Genomic DNA, 15,894 nt, shown 5'->3' with positions numbered 1-15,894 from the left:
ACAGGGGTATAAGAAAGCTGCAACTAAAATAAATACTAAAAACAGAAACAATTTATTTCAGATGTTCAGTCAACTATCTGCAAGTAACAGCATTTCAGATTGTCCTTATTTGTTCTTGTTTATTACACTGGTGCCTTTTGTGGTTTCTAGTATTTTGGCAACTGGAACATACACAGTAAAGCTAGCAACACAACACAAGTTTAGCAAAGGCAACCATAATTTGATTTAAAAACCAACACAGCGTAGAGCAAGCAGCTCTATGAACAGTGGAACCAACCTAGTTGGGCTTCCTATAAATTTGTGTTCTATGGGGATTTGAAAAGCCTTCCATAGGTCCACAAGCTCACACTAAGATCTCTCTTCTACATGGGAAGCCATTTTAATGAAATTTATTCAAACTTATTATCATCAAAATCTCTGTTTCTCAGCTGGTCCATCCCCATCACTGGGAATGACTGTCAGACAGACAAAGTCCTTCTTCCCTAGAAGAGCAAGCCAATGAGAGAAGCATAAGATCCAGTACTTCTACATAGATTCATTCCATTTTTACACAGTGGCATTTAACTAAGAAAAAGAACTTTCCTGGTCTCCGAACCAGCTTCTTAACACTATAGCAGTGTTAAGTTTTGTGACTTCTTGCTATCTTTTACACTCATTTAGGAGGAAAAACCTTTATACAACGCTAAACGAGATTCACGGTCAGCAAGTTCCAATAACTTACCTACAAGGAGATTTTAGTAAAGTCAGAAGTGGAAAATATTTGTTATGGAGATCTGAAACACAGATAGACCACCTGTGTCTCATCACCCTCGCAAACTGGGGTTTTTCCTCTCTATCCTAAAGGGATGTGGGAAATGGAAATTCCCAAAGCTCGACAAATGGCAGAAAATAACATGTACAAATTAAGAATGTCACAACGTTGCATTCAGGAAGCTTAAAAGATTATCTCTGGAAAAACCTTCTCAAATGGAAAAATGGTGGCAGCAGCAATCATGGGAGATGAGGAAAAGTCAGGCCTATCTGAAAACAAGACAACCTCCCCCAATTCCCAGGAGGAAACTTAGAGCAAGAATGAAGGAAGATCGCTGATGTTAAAGTTACGCACTTTTCTCATGCTGTTAAACCAAAGAGCAACAGTGCATTCAGAAACCCTCTGCATTACCCTGTAGCTGTCTACCTACTTGAGCTCACCAAGGGCTCCCAGGTAGCTAAGCAGCAAGCCAGAAAGCTCGAACAGTCAGCAACAACCCTGCAAGGGGCTGTTTTAAGATACAGGCAGACCACCAACGAACCAGGAACAAAGGCTTTGTTTCTGCAAAAGTCCCCACAGGGATAGAGTCTCAAAAGAATTGCAAGAAATCCCAAGGTAGAAACGGTGTCTGGGCCCTTCTCAAAAGCCAGAGGGAGCCAAAGGAAAGGCTCCAGGCACAGACCTCTGCACTGCTGTTGCACTGCATCACCACCATGAACCATCTCTCTTTGACACGCGACGCCTTCATAGCACAACCTTTGAGCATCATGCCTATGCCCAAGATCATAATTTTCTTCAATTCCACTTGCTCTATTCCTTTTTTTTTTTTTTAAAACAAACCCTGAGGTTCCCCATATCCTTCTGGTATCTTGCAACAAGAGATTGCTCAAGTGATGAATGGATACCAAGAACATGCAAAGTCTGAAAGCAGATTTGAAGAAGCATTTCTGTGCACTCTCCCTGGAAGATAAGGTGACAACACCCAATTTAAAGTTTGCTGTAGGCTTCCTATGGTCCTGGTATGACTAATACACCCAGGTATCTTTTACACCAGGAAAGGTCACAGGAAGAAAGGCATACACAGCAAAAATAAAATACTGAATCTTCACTGTTTTGGAGACTTCACAGGGCTTTTTCTGAATATGCAGGACTGTAACGTTGGCCTTTTGCATCCCCCTATGCATGGTGATCTTTGACCAAATACAAGATAAAAAGTACTGAAGTACCAAGATGACCATACAAAGCATTTGGAGAAAGCAACCTAGCTGCACACAGAAACAAATGGTGACCTGGAGCGTTATCACACAAGCTGTCTGAAGCTTGACAACAGACCAAAAATGCCAACCAAAGAAAAGCATGTGCAAAAGTCGCATTAATCCTTAGGTAAATCTAGATTTAAGTAGCCCAACAAATAAGACTATGAACTATTGTTCTGGCCATTTAACCCACGTAGTTATTTTGGCTTGGTATACTTGCTGTCGGGCCACCTGAGCCAGGACACTGCTGCTAACATCTGTTTCCTGCCTCTTGGGCCCTTCCTCAATCAGAGCTTCCTCTGGACTCGTTTCACCGAGCCAAGGAGCCGGATGGAGTGCTCGCTCGCTCTCTCCGTGGACTGTTTGCTGCTTTGAGCAGCAAAAGGCAACTACAACTTGACATGAACTGGAGAGTGGGCAATGTCCTGCCTCATAAACCTGGAGAAACGAAGGTACAGGTTTTACAGAAGTTGTGTGAAGACAGTTTCTTTCTTGCATTTCTTTCTTTGATTCATTTTCTAGTTGAAAGTGCAGGAGAAGAGGGGTTTAGGTGAAAAGCAAAAAATCAGTTCTACACTCAAGGCGCTGGCTATTTAGCCAGAAGAAAACAAAAGCCAGAAATACCATTTCACTGCTCAAGCTGAAAGACAGATTCTAGATACACAGCTTACATAAAGGCACGTGTGAAACAATATGCTTGATTTTTGCTCAAACACTGACTCACTGAATAAAATCTACGTTACTCTTTTATGTAAACAGTTCCTTTAAAAGGAGCAAGATGAAATACAGGCAACACTGAGCTGGACATGAACTTTTGCCATCCCCATTCAAGCATCTGTGTAATTATAATCATTAACTCCACTAGCATATACTGCAACGCGTGCAAAATGTGCTGCATGTTGCATTAGAGAACTTTTTTTTTTTAAAAGATTTTTCTATGATATGTTTATGTTAAGAATTTACTAATCTGGTGTACCTTTTGACACTAGCAGATCATAGGATGAGTTTGTTTTCCTTTAAGATATGTTTGTAAAATGCAATCACAAAGCGCATACAGAATTTTATCTCGGCATCAGTATGGCCCTTATTAGAAGTAGTCAAGAGGTATACCTTACAGAAATAAGCTGGGGTCTTTTTCTGGCTAATTATTCACTTCGACCATTCTTTTCTCTTAAGGGAATGTTATTTCCAAGAAATGTCACTTATCTAAGTATCAAGGTTGTTTACATTCTACGCAAATGTTACACTCTCAAGCTTTCATTTTTCAAAATGTCAAAAAGTAAGGGGGATGATGCTATGCTTGTAAAAACATTCTTTATTAACAGAATGAGTCTCATGGCATTTTAGGTTTCCCACAAGACATTTTTCTGTCTATCATTTCAGAACTTTTTCCCACACGTCGTGTTCCTGATACAGGCTTTGGCAGGTTGCGAGATATGAGCTGGCTGGAAAAAGGTAGCTTGTTTTCAGCATAACCTTCTACTGTTAAACATCAAGCACTTTTTGCACAAGGTAATTCAGACTGAGCAGCACACACACAGAGGATACAACAGTTTTAGCTGAGGAAAGCTGAAGGATGCCAAATACTTCGTGACAGTTTTACAGAGAAAACAAAGGAATCTTGAAAAAATAATCAGCATTTCTTGCAAATTCTACATTGTCTTCATTCTGGTCTCCTAAGAGAGACCTGAGAGCATTTGACAGAACACTTTCTAGCAAGTTTAGGGGAACATCAATACAGACACTCTACAAGGAACCTGTAGTTAAAGAACACACATACACAGATAGCAGAACAAATACTGATCTTCAGGTACAACAGAGGTCCAGTCAGCCAGCCTACAATAAGGGAATGACCAAGACTTCAAAGTGTTACCAGTGAACATGCTCATGTTTTCTTGATCAGCAAGATGAACTTCCTGACTACCCCATTAAGTAATCAATAGGTGAACTGAACATGATGGGAACAGTTGCACCTGCAGCCCAAGGAAGTTTCAAAAGCTGGAGACAGCATCACAAACTTGCCATTTGTATTCTGTAAGCTTGTATGTGTGCAAATACACAAGAAGAAACAGGAGGCTTTACTGACATACAGCAACTGACTCATGGTCCTGTTGCAAAGCTTACTAATGTTGTAACACTATCATTGCTAAACCCATGAACGTGAAAAAGGCTTTAGCTGATAAAAATCAGAATTCACATAAGGACAGAGAAAGTTTCTAAAGCTGCCTGGACCACAGATATCTAATGGTGCTTTTCATTTAGCATTATGGTCAGCTATCTCTAAGAAGTGTATTTAATGTTCCATAAACATAGAGTTTAAAACAAAAGTGCTTCTAATCAGATCTGGCAGGAAAGGGAGAAATGCATACATAGAATGAGGTAAGTGTGATCTTGCCCAGCTGAAGAACAGGGAATGGCAGGGCTTCAGGCCATGACTCACACAGACACTAAACAGTAGAGAGCTACAGATAATTCTCAGGTAAACTTTGCATGAGCCACTACGTCATCCTTCTCTACCCTTCCTGCATTAATCATGTCATTAGTAATCTGACGCAGCCCAAGAAGAATGTCTGATTTACAGGGAGCAGAGCAATGCTAACAGAACAAACACTTTGGCAGGTCAAAAAAGGAAAGAGCAACCTAAATTTCATTTTAGTCCAAACCACACCTTAGAAGAACAAGAAAACTAGGAAAAAGAAAAACAAAACCTGAAAAAGTTATCTTCCCACCGTGAGATTGCATACTTCGTTAAAAGTTCCTGATGAACCAGTTACTGAGAGTACAAATACAAAGGATATGCAACAGCACACGGACAAAGAACCAGTGTGAACATGCACCTAAACAAAGCAAAGAGGAAAAAAAAACCCCACGCTTTCTCTTGAATTTTTCATCACAGTTATGCGATTTCCACATTAGCCTAGATGTTTTTAAACATCTTTTATAGCGTACAGTTGTGAATTAATTGTACAGTGAGTACCAAGTGTACTGTTAGGAAAGAGTCATGTCCCAGCCAGGTATCTACCTTACTGCACTAAATTAAGAAGGACAAGGGGAAATACTGCGTCAAGAGAAAAATGTAGAGTTACAGAATTTCTTTTTAAAATTATTACTCACTCTGGATTGATAGCAGTCTTTTAAATTATGTGGCTATCATTTAAAATATTGTATATGGCTATTTCACCTTAAACATCTCAAAAAAGTAATGATCATTTGAAGGAAGGGCAGATCACTTCACTCTGAAACAAATAAAGTACCCTCTAGATTACTTAAAAAGCAGAATGAAATTATCCTTAAGTTTCTTGAAGCAAAGAAAATTACCACCCAAAACATGCAAGGGGTGCAAGTAGCAGCAGCAACTGCATTAAAAAAAGTCCACAAGAGCCATTTCACAGTAGCAGTTCTCAGAAGAGCATCCACAGCAAACGTGGGTTTTGTTCAGGTTCTCATGACTTCATCTGCTTCTAAGTCTTCCTAAGTAAGCTGCCTATTTTCTTAATGTTTCCTTCCCATAGAACACTCCCTTTTCCCTCACTTTCCTCTCATTTTATCTTAGCGCCAATCCTGTGAACTGCCAAATTGATTTCTTAGCTTCATGACTTTAAACCACAGGGTTGTAGGTCTACTTCCCAACATAAGGCAAAGCTCTAGAAATTGAAAAGCAAAGTCAGAAAAAACTGTTTTATCTCCTCCTTTTCTTCTTTGTCTTTGGCCCACTACAATGGCTGCAAGTGAGCTACTAATACCTAAATGTGTCACCTCCGTTAAAAACAGCTAATCGTTTTGTTCTTACTGATTATTCATGGCATCCTTTTCTCAATATTAAAAGTAGCATACAAAATATCACCAATTTTATAGCTAAAATGTTAAGACAATACATCAAAAATATTAATGGAATGCAAAATAACAAAGAAAGCACAACATTTATCTTCTGATACAAATTTAGAAAGCCTCTCCATTGTGTCATGACAGCAGGCCTAAATCTCTCATTAAAATTTAAATCAAGATGTTTTGAAGGTTTTTTCAACTTATGTAAATAGGCATGTCCCTTTCCTGGCTTCTTGCTTTAAGGTCAACATTGACTTGAGAGAAGCAAAAAACTGTTTTGTCCCTGATAGTTGTTCAATGTCATATGCAGAAAACCACTAGTAATCTGAAATAGGCAGTAATCTGCTTTATAACTATTCCCTTTCTCATCAGTTTTTTGAAGGTCAGCTAAAGACTATTTGGGTAACAGTGAAAAATCTCTCAGGAGAGTCCCAGTGTAGATAAACAGGGCTTGCCAGAAAATGGTAGGTTGGTAAGAGTGATCTGTTTCTGCTTCATTCAGCAAAGGTGTTAAGAACAGTTTCACAACTTTGGTTTATTTTGGGAGGAGTGGGGGTGTCTGGTTTGTTCTTTTTTAACTTAAGACCTTCTGAAACCAAAGAAAAGATTTGGAGATACAATGCCAACAGCTTAATGCATAATGTATAGTGTATATGAGCATCCTGGGGGAAACCTGCACTCTGATAAACAACAGATTCCATCTTTCCCTGCCCTGAGGAGGAGTGTAAACCAGGCTCACAGTTTACACATAATCTAATGGTGGCTTTCAAAACAAACATTTCAGACATATCTAGCAAATACTCCTCTTCCCACTCTGCATCCAAAACTTTCTCATTAAAAAAAGGCCTTCCTCCCTGACAAAGACTTCAAGGATATCTTCCAAATCTGCTGATGGCTTGCTTGCATTACATGGTACACCTAAGAATTTTAAACTGACCTTTGTCCCCTCTGAGAAGGCCGTCAGTCTGTTCCAAATGACCCACATACACTGAGCAGAAAGCCAAAGCTCCCAGAAACTCTTTCAAATACATAATGTATCTTTCCCACGGGGTGAGACTGTGTGTGCCTACGCACACACGTAAGGGTGAAAAGAGCTTTCCACAGTCTTGAACATCCCACAGCACGCATCTGGTCCAGAGAGGTCTTTCCCTATTCCCTGCTCTGTGGCACTGCTTCCTTCCATGTCCATGTCTAAAAAGGGTCTCAAAAATTTACTCACAACTTGGAATTAACGTGCATGTGCACTGTGCCAGCACAGGCTGCAGAAAGGCAAGGAGGAGGAACACCCACAACCCACTTAAGCTGCACACCTAACCTAGCGAGGCTCCTGGGATGGGAACACACAGTATAAATACCTCCCCCAGGAAGCTGCACTTTCCCCAAGGGAGCATGCAGTGGAGCTTGCACAGCTGTTATATGCCCCGTGCAAATGCAGAGTCTTCTGGTGGTGGGAATTGAATTTGATACCTTCTGCCAACTTAAAAATCTATCTCTAGTGAGGAAAACAAAAACAAAGAAACAAAACAGACAATGGCTATAGAGACTCCAGAGGACTGTAATGACTATAACAGAAGGCAATGGCAGTACTGTGACAGGGGCTTGATTCGTCAAAAAACAGGCTGAAATGACTCAGCCGCAGAATCAAATTCCAGCAGGATTGCCTTAAATCTCCTTCAGTGATTGCAGGCCTTCGCGCAGTTTGTATTCAAGTTCTCTTGGGACCTTTAAAAACGAAGACTCTATCTGCTCTTTCACCTCTTGATCAGAACGGCACCCTACCAAAGCAGGGCAGCGTCACTATCCCCTTTTAGCAGAGCAGAAACAGGCTCAGAAGCATCAAGCTGTACCCTCTTAATGAAGGGCAGCGAGTCAGAGCAGAGCACAAACAACTCCTACCAAACTGCCACTGGTGCAATGCAAATGGTTTTCTTAAAGTGATTGTAAAACTATGGTAAGATAATGCAACAGAATTTTGTACAACTACTACTAAAAGAGCATATAAACAGGCTATCAATGTGAAGAGAAGTGACAACACTGGAGTGACTTAGGTATTTTATCCCATTCATTCAAGGGAAGGCATGTCTAACCATCCTAAAGCCTCAGTCCTTCAAAACACTACCTTTGCCACTATTAGGAAGCAGGACTTTCACGCACCCTATATACTTCAATATTTCAGCTTGTTTATTAATGCACATGTAGGTGTCATTCCAAGTATGCAAGAGACAGCAGTGTGATGTGATTTTGAGCATTTCTTCATTCACGTGTAACTACTCACAAAACTGACACCTTCAACCCATCTATGCCACCAGGCATTCTCTCAATTATCCACCTTAAATAGCTCAGTAATACAAAGATTAAAACATGAATTCAACAAAAATCTCAATTCCTTAGTTACAATTATTATTACAAAAAAACCCAATCAATTAAGAAGTCCTACTCTTTTCCTAACAAATCCACAGATTTTCAAACAGAGCTTTCTATGCAGCAAGACATTGTCTTCCTTGATGTTCCATGTGCACCGTGGAACAGCCTTTGAAGGGGACAGTCACAACAGTTTGGTTTTAGTTTCTTTCAGATTACCAAGTCAGGTGCCAAATTCTTCTATATATTTGACGGGGAGGTCAATGCCTATAAAAGTGCTTCAGCTGGATGCCTAAAGATGAAGGAGAAAGACCAGAATATACTGAGATCAAAAAAAGGACAGTCATGGACCTGGCAGGAATTATGAGCTGAAGAGAAAAGAAACCCACCACATTTTGGACAGGGGTGAGACATGGAACAGACCTCTCTACAGTTGCCAGAAATGCAACAGAGTGTCAAAAATTAAACTTGCTGGAAACCATTACTCAAAGAGTGACTCAAAATAGTAAAGAGCTATTTGGTTCTTAAATAAAGTACTATGACAATGTGTCAAGAAGCATTACATTATCTTCGTATGACTTAAGTATTTGTGAAAGCTATGTAAGAACTTTCCTTTTTCCCTGCTTGGAGGGCTCAATGCTAGCAAGAAATCCCTGAGATCCTGCAATCATCTCCTTGGGGATTTAGCATATTGGACAAGTCACTGGTCTTAACAAGTGCACCAATTCACTTCTAGTATTGTCTTAATATCCCTCGCTCTGACTAAAAACAAAAAAGGACCATAAAGCATCTAATTGTGCTATACTGAAAATCAGGAAAAGATTTTTTTTCTCTTATTTGAAGCAGAAGCATATAATTTCCTTATATACATCTTGTTATTAGTCAAAAGTAACTCAGTATACTTTGAAGAAAAACAAACTTAAATAATGCATTTGACTTCATTGTTACATGAAAACAAGTTGATTAAATGCTTTGTGATAAATCACCTTGAAAACTCAAGGACACAGATTGATAGAGTGACACCCTTTGCCATATCTTACATCGCTAGATGATTTTGTAAGGTGCATATTTACACAGCACTTCACAGAAACTTTCCTAAGAGAGTCAAATTGTTTTAACCAACAATTAGTAAAACGGGATTCTGGTTTTATCTCTCTCCAGTGACTTCATCAGTAACTGTTCAGTAAGTAATTACAGAAGGTTTTTCAAAATGGTAGCCCTTTTTGAGTTTATAGAGACAATCCCACGCTTCACCATCAAAAATTAGGAGCTTAAATCAGAAAGCCACTACAGATACAGAAATCTAGCACCTGTAATGTTAAAAATCAAAAATACATAAAATGTAAATGAGAACACAGGACATCTGTAGTTTTAAAAACTCCAAAATGCTTCTTTTGTTAAGAGGTGTTATTATGGTGATTATAGTATTTGTTATCTTATTATAATACCTAATAGAAAAGTGATCAAATGGCACATTACCTGAAAAAGTATGAGGAAGACTATCATGGGAGTACTTGAGATTACCTGACACTGACATGGGAGAGGAGACAATTCGTCATGTCCGAAAAGCAGTGGGAAATCAACATAGCCTAGTAGAAGTTTAGAAATCTAAGAGTTCAAGAAAGAGTTATCCAGAACACATGAGCTAACCCAGACTAACTGGTGCCTTCTCCCTCTACTCTGTCATTATCCATCAGTAATAGATGGTTTAATACTAGAAATATATTATGTGGTTTTCACTCTTGGCAATCACTTCCAGAAACGGCAGGCAAATATAAAATATAATTCAGTTTGAAACAACTGTGTGTGTGTATATTAAATTAGTTGCTACCACCAAATAACAAAAAATGCCTTCCTGTGTCCAAAGAATCCCATTTTCCTTCCCTTTCTCTTCTGTTACATCCTTGGATCATCTTCTAAAAACACAGATCATACTTGTTTCATTTCTCAGCATGTGACAGGGCTGAGTTCAGTTTCACTCAGGTCTTCCTCCCAGTAGCCTGCCTTCATGTCCTCTTGCACTTCACCTGAGCTCCTTGGTCACATCTCCGTAAAAAAGACAAACCCTTGCTAGTATACCATTCAACATCAATAACATGGCATTCCTTCCCCTCCTGTAGTTGCCTGGCTGTGGGCTACACTTTTCAAAGGGTCCTTCAAAATTGGTGACCTAGCTTCACAAACCAGTGAATTCCCAAACATGAAATTCTCTGTGTAAGTTCTAGCAGCTAGAATTTGCTCACTCCCTACCAATGCAAACAAATATTTTTTGAAACTATAGGAGAATACAGAAAAAAGTACAGAGGAAACAAGTCTTTAAATGAAAAATCAGATATTAAATAGCAGTGCTTTAATTTAATATTCTTACAAGCATCTGCAAGACTTCGTAGCAGTTAATCAGAAGAGCATATTATTAATGTGCAACTTCTTGAATGGTAGAATCTTTACTGGATCTAGTCTAAGCCTTAATAAATTATTTTACAAGAATTTATGAAGTTAATGCTGAAATAAGGTCCTCTGAAGTCAAAAGAAATCTCTCAAGCAATATTCATTTCTGCTTGTTAAAAAAAGAAATCATAATTGACTTTTGAATTTTATTGCAGATTCATACTACAGGAGAGACAATTCTGGACACAACTAAGAGGAAATTTAGGGAAAATATCCCTAAATATCATCAGAAGAGCTCTGAACTGGTAGGAATTATTTTTATTTGCATGTTTTTAAGTGTGTGCTACTGAAAAATAAAAATAAAATACAAGCTCATTTCCGATGTATGAATTTTTAAATAGGATGAAAATGATAGGAACCTGTAAGTATAAGACACTTTTTGCAGATATCTTGGTAGACTGACTAGTGAAAAATGCTACATCTTTTTAAAAACAAACCATTCCTACTTTCTTGGCAAAAACTTGGAAGACTTTCTCACACTTCCTACACACAGCAGGCATTGCTCCATTTATCCCATTCTTCTAAATTCCAAGTCACAGAATGCAGCGAGGAAAAAAAACTGGGATTTTTTTCTGCTTACTATGGAACACTCCTAGTTGATTAAATTAATTAAAAGCTTGTTAGATATCAAATCTCTTTGAATGTAAAGTAAATGTGAAAAACATATTTTAGGTAGATTTGTATTTCTCCTGTACTACTTTTTCAGGTCAAAGCCCCCCTTAAAAATAGTAAACAAAACTATCAAAAAAGTAGGTGAAGCATCCAGATGTTTAAGTAGGTTCATATAGCCAGCAATGTCATTATATTAAATGAGTACAGTGGTTAACTCATCCGCTTTTGCCATTTGCACACTAGAACAACAAGCAATGGGTTTTTTGGACTGAAATAATGTTTCTGTAAACACATTCTGGAATTTCACTGTTCCATTTAAATTAATATGGATCTTACAGTAAGTGGCCCTGGGAGAAAGCGCATTTCTGTTGTCTTTGCATGAAACACACCTTCCTGAAACACTTCCTGTCTCGCACCCATTTTTGGATATTATCACTGTTGTCTGACAAGAATGAGGTCAGCTAGGATTGTAGCGATACTTTAAAGCAACTGTCAGGCATTTCTTTGAAACTCCACAAGCCTTTAACTCCTTAATTGCCTCACCACAACAGACATTGTAGTCTTGCAGGAACACTGGAAGAATAATGACTTTTCAGCGTGCCATCCACTGAGCAGTCTCAAAGTGCTTAACTGAGGGAAATAAAAGACTAAGCTTTTCAGGTGAGCAAAAATGAGAAAGATCACGAACAGGCCATGTGATGAGGAATTGAGAAGCGTTACCACCTTTGTAGCAGCCAGGCCCAAAGAGAGCTGGCGAGGCAAGACTACATCATTTATGCAGAAGAAAGAGAGACATTGTGCTTTAAAAACAGCAGAGACAGACAGCCAGATTTAAAATAGTAAGGTTTATCAGCACTCTCCCACTGAGACACACTTGGCTGACACTCAGCAAATTAAACTCTCCAGTTGTTCACTAGGACCAATAAAGCTGAACTGAACCTGTATAAGTAGCAGAGAGTACTCTGAATTTGCACAGAACATACTTATAATGCGACACAACGAACTTCCATCCCCACCACCCTCACAAAACCTTCCTGATGTGGACTGACAGAAACCTTTTTAATTCATTTATGAAGCTGTATTCACACAACACTAGCATGAGCTCTGTGTACGAATGAATCTTTCAGTAACAAAAATTTGATCTGTATCAATCATGCCCATGTTTCCACTAAATGAGCCAAAACTTGCACCCATGTTACATTAGCTGTGGGAGGACAGAGCCATCCATAATGATGCAGACTGATGATATCTGGCATACAAGCTTTACTTGTATAAAAGTTAACATGTTGAATTTCTTTTAATAGAGTAGAAAGTTCCACTCATGGTGTAAATTTACGCCGTATATCAGTGCACTGAACTGCATGGTCACCATTTACATTTGAGAAGCTTTGAGATGATACAGGCTTAACCGCATCACCAAACCAAAGTTTCTTTGTTGCTTTCTGACGCACTGTGTAAGAGCTGTTGAGGGGACAAGGAGAACAGCTCTGCGCCACACCACAATCTCTCCAACTCAGGCACCAGAAGAGGCTGTGAGAGAACAGCAACTGGGATTGTCGAGTATGTTTTAAAAATGCTCAGTTATGAGACTGATGAGAGACAAAGAGACTGTGATCATGCAGCACAAATGTCCTGATAAGATGCGATTTCCATGGCTTCTTACTTCCCTTTTTTACTATGTGTTCACAGGTGTCACGCACATCCTCCCCCTTTTGTACAGTGAACCTCTTTTTTACATCTTGTTTCAAGGATACTGTGATGATTTTGTGACTTAAACCATTAGTTACAAGATCAAGGTTGGCATCATTTTAAAAGACCAGCGTTCCTCCTTAGGCTGCCTACTGCTCACGCTTTGCAGGCTTTTAGCAGCAAGCAACTTAGCTCATCTGTTATCACACTGGAACACTTCAGAGTGCATACCAGATTTAAGAAAGCATTTACGAACTCAACTTGAAAAAAAAGAAATAATAATAAAAAAATCTTTCACAAAACTGATTCCATCTTGCAAAAAATCTCTGTATGCCTTTGGCTGCTTCTGTTCCCACCTGAGGTAGGGTGTATCCACATGTAATATATTATACATGTGCGTGCAGGTCTGCGGGGCAACCCTCTGTGCTTCCTTCCAAATGGCAACTTTTCAAAAAGCAGTTGCCGCTGTGTACCTCATTGCGTACAGTAACTCAAGCTAAAGGCTGAGAAGCGAGTCAATACACAAGAAATTAGCTCAATTTTGCCTACAGTAAAAACCAAGCAAAACACAAACGCAAAAGTAAGCAATTTCCAACCACTTCACCTGGCTCAAGAATCAAACTATAGCCTCATAACGCTGTACCAAGATGTGCTGCAATAAATACTACACTGCTCTAAACTAAAGAGATTGTTAATGTCAACCTGGCATCATCATTGTCAGTAGAAGATCTCTTCCTGCCCCCTTTCCTTTTTTTAAACTAGCCAGGTCTCAGTGTCGAACTACAGGTTGCCTGGAAGTTCTGTTTGCACCTGGCAAAGGACAGTCTGTTTGTTTGGATGAGTTAAAGCCAGATAACCAGCAATACTGAACAAGTAGCTCCTTTATAAAATCCCATGATTCTGTAGTTATGGACAACTAATGGAAAAGGGCTGAAAGCTGAACTTAGTGTAACAGACATGATATGAAACAAGTTGGGTTTCCCCCCCCCAAGCCATAAACAAAAACATCAGATCCATGCAGCACATTAGAATACTATATTTAAAGGCCTAAGGAGCCACAGATAATTAGCAAGATGGCTAGGGTATGCTTCTTTTAAGCTGATATCATTATGTGGCGTCGCATTAACAGGACTGGGTTTTTATTTTGTTTATTTTTGGCTAGATTTTACAATACATTATTTAGCACAAGGAAGAGACAGATGAACTTGAGTAAGGAAAAACAGCTGTTCCCAGTAAAGAATTTCCAAATTAATTGATTGTTACATACATTTTAAGTCAATATTTTAATGGGTAGAACAATTTTGTGTCAAAAATCAGGTAAGTTTTGTGGAAAGCAAAAGAGAAAGTAAGGAATAACACTGTATTCAGCTATTTCTGGCATCTGACCACAACCAGTACCTCTGCCACAAGAAGGTACATGCATTGACAAAGCTCAACTAAGAACTAGGCAAAAATATTATCTCTAGCTAAATGGGCAAAATTGTCCATTTTCATAGACTTTTCCCCTCCCTTCTGTTCTAAGCTGAAGATAATATATTTCTGCAAATGAGATGATGAAGGAGCAAGACCTACAGGCAAGCCGGCAGAGCACACAGGTAACAGGGAATGTACAGCATAAGAGTCCCACAGCTTCTAGCCAGCATTTGTAAGTTGTCAGATGTCGTCTTCTAGTCTGAATTTCTGAACAGGTATTAAAAATTCATTTAGGAAAAAATTATTTCAGAAACATTGTGCAAAGGCCAAACCTTCCTGACTTTGCAGCTCCAGAAACCTAAAGGAACCAACTTTTGAGAAGTATACATTTACCAGTAATTCTGTCTTTGTTGTTTTAGTGTAAGGGTACACCCACCCATAAAGTCAATGCCTTGCAGCTTCTGTTAGCTTACATCCCCCACTTCAGAGGGCAAACAAGACTTACTAAATCTTAGGAATAAAGAAAATATTTCCCAAAGCCAAAAATTAAAGTATGTATACTATTGTTTGTATTTGGTTTTCAGTTGCCCTCAATTTCCTTCTTTTTCCATAGCTATAATGAGTAGAGTAAATATAAATTTACTAGTTTTTATATATACATTATACAATAAATTTAAAAAAAAAAAAAAAAAAAGAGGGAACTAATTAAATGATAACAGACCAGAAACATTTTGGTTTTGAAACAGTTTGAAAAGCTACCGTGTTCCTGCAGGCTCCGACAACAACTCAAATTGGTTTGTTTTGTGTTCTGTACACATTGGCACCTAACTGTTGAGATAGAAGCAACATGTTCTTCAGGGACAAATTATATTTGATGAAGTGGGGAAAAATTGTCCAATCTTACAGGCAGTTTAAATGATTAATTTTAGCTTTTACTTACTGATGAATCATTGACTTAACCTTAATGTAGCTTTAAGTGCCTATAATGGGCCTTTTCACGTGCCTATTGTAAGGCTTACGCACAAGTACCTCAGTGTTAAAGGGGAAAGGGGTCAGGGAGAGGAGACCAAGGGAAGCTGGTTAGGAAGATCTAAGAGACGCCAAACTTTGTGCAGAAAATCCAGTCTGAGAGAAACAAAAGAAAATACAAGACACTAACAGCTACAGCTAGTTAACCTGATACATGCAAGTTGATTTAAAACATTCACAGCAGACAGTATCACAATACCTATCCTAAAACACTTGTAGTTTGAAGTATGCAAATGTTCACCAGTTCACTCAGCTGAACAAAAGCAGACAGTAGCAAGAAGGAAGCCTGAATCGTTTTGCCAAAGCTAACAGGAAAGCAACCCCTTACAGCTTGGGTGCAGGTTCTGCTCTGGAAATCTAAGGACCAGGAAATATAAATGAGCGAAAAGCTTCACAAAGTCTTAGGAGGACTGCAAAATAATTTCCAAAGGAATGCACAGGAAGTCTCATCCCTTGTGATACCTAAAACGAGGTGCAACAAAACAGTGTAAAGTAACCCAAGGAAAAAAC

The 15,894-nt window shown here is 38.8% G+C and overlaps 2 protein-coding genes across 7 annotated transcripts in view; one reads left to right on the top strand and one right to left on the bottom strand.

The window, feature by feature from the left end:
- Window positions 1-15,894, bottom strand: part of CMSS1 (cms1 ribosomal small subunit homolog) — a 244,276-nt gene that overhangs the window by 121,203 nt on the left and 107,179 nt on the right. The gene's annotated exons all lie outside the window — the stretch shown is intronic.
- Window positions 1-15,894, top strand: part of FILIP1L (filamin A interacting protein 1 like) — a 159,711-nt gene that overhangs the window by 38,419 nt on the left and 105,398 nt on the right. For all 3 annotated transcript variants that reach the window (XM_052793840.1, XM_052793839.1, XM_052793841.1), the window contains exon 2: window positions 10,797-10,886. The gene's annotated coding sequence lies outside the window, so the exon portion shown is untranslated. The remainder of the gene's footprint in view (window positions 1-10,796; window positions 10,887-15,894) is intronic.

The sequence above is a fragment of the Harpia harpyja genome, chromosome 8, assembly GCF_026419915.1.
Source record: "Harpia harpyja isolate bHarHar1 chromosome 8, bHarHar1 primary haplotype, whole genome shotgun sequence".
Lineage (NCBI taxonomy): Eukaryota > Metazoa > Chordata > Aves > Accipitriformes > Accipitridae > Harpia > Harpia harpyja.
This window is presented reverse-complemented; position numbering and strand designations above follow the sequence as displayed.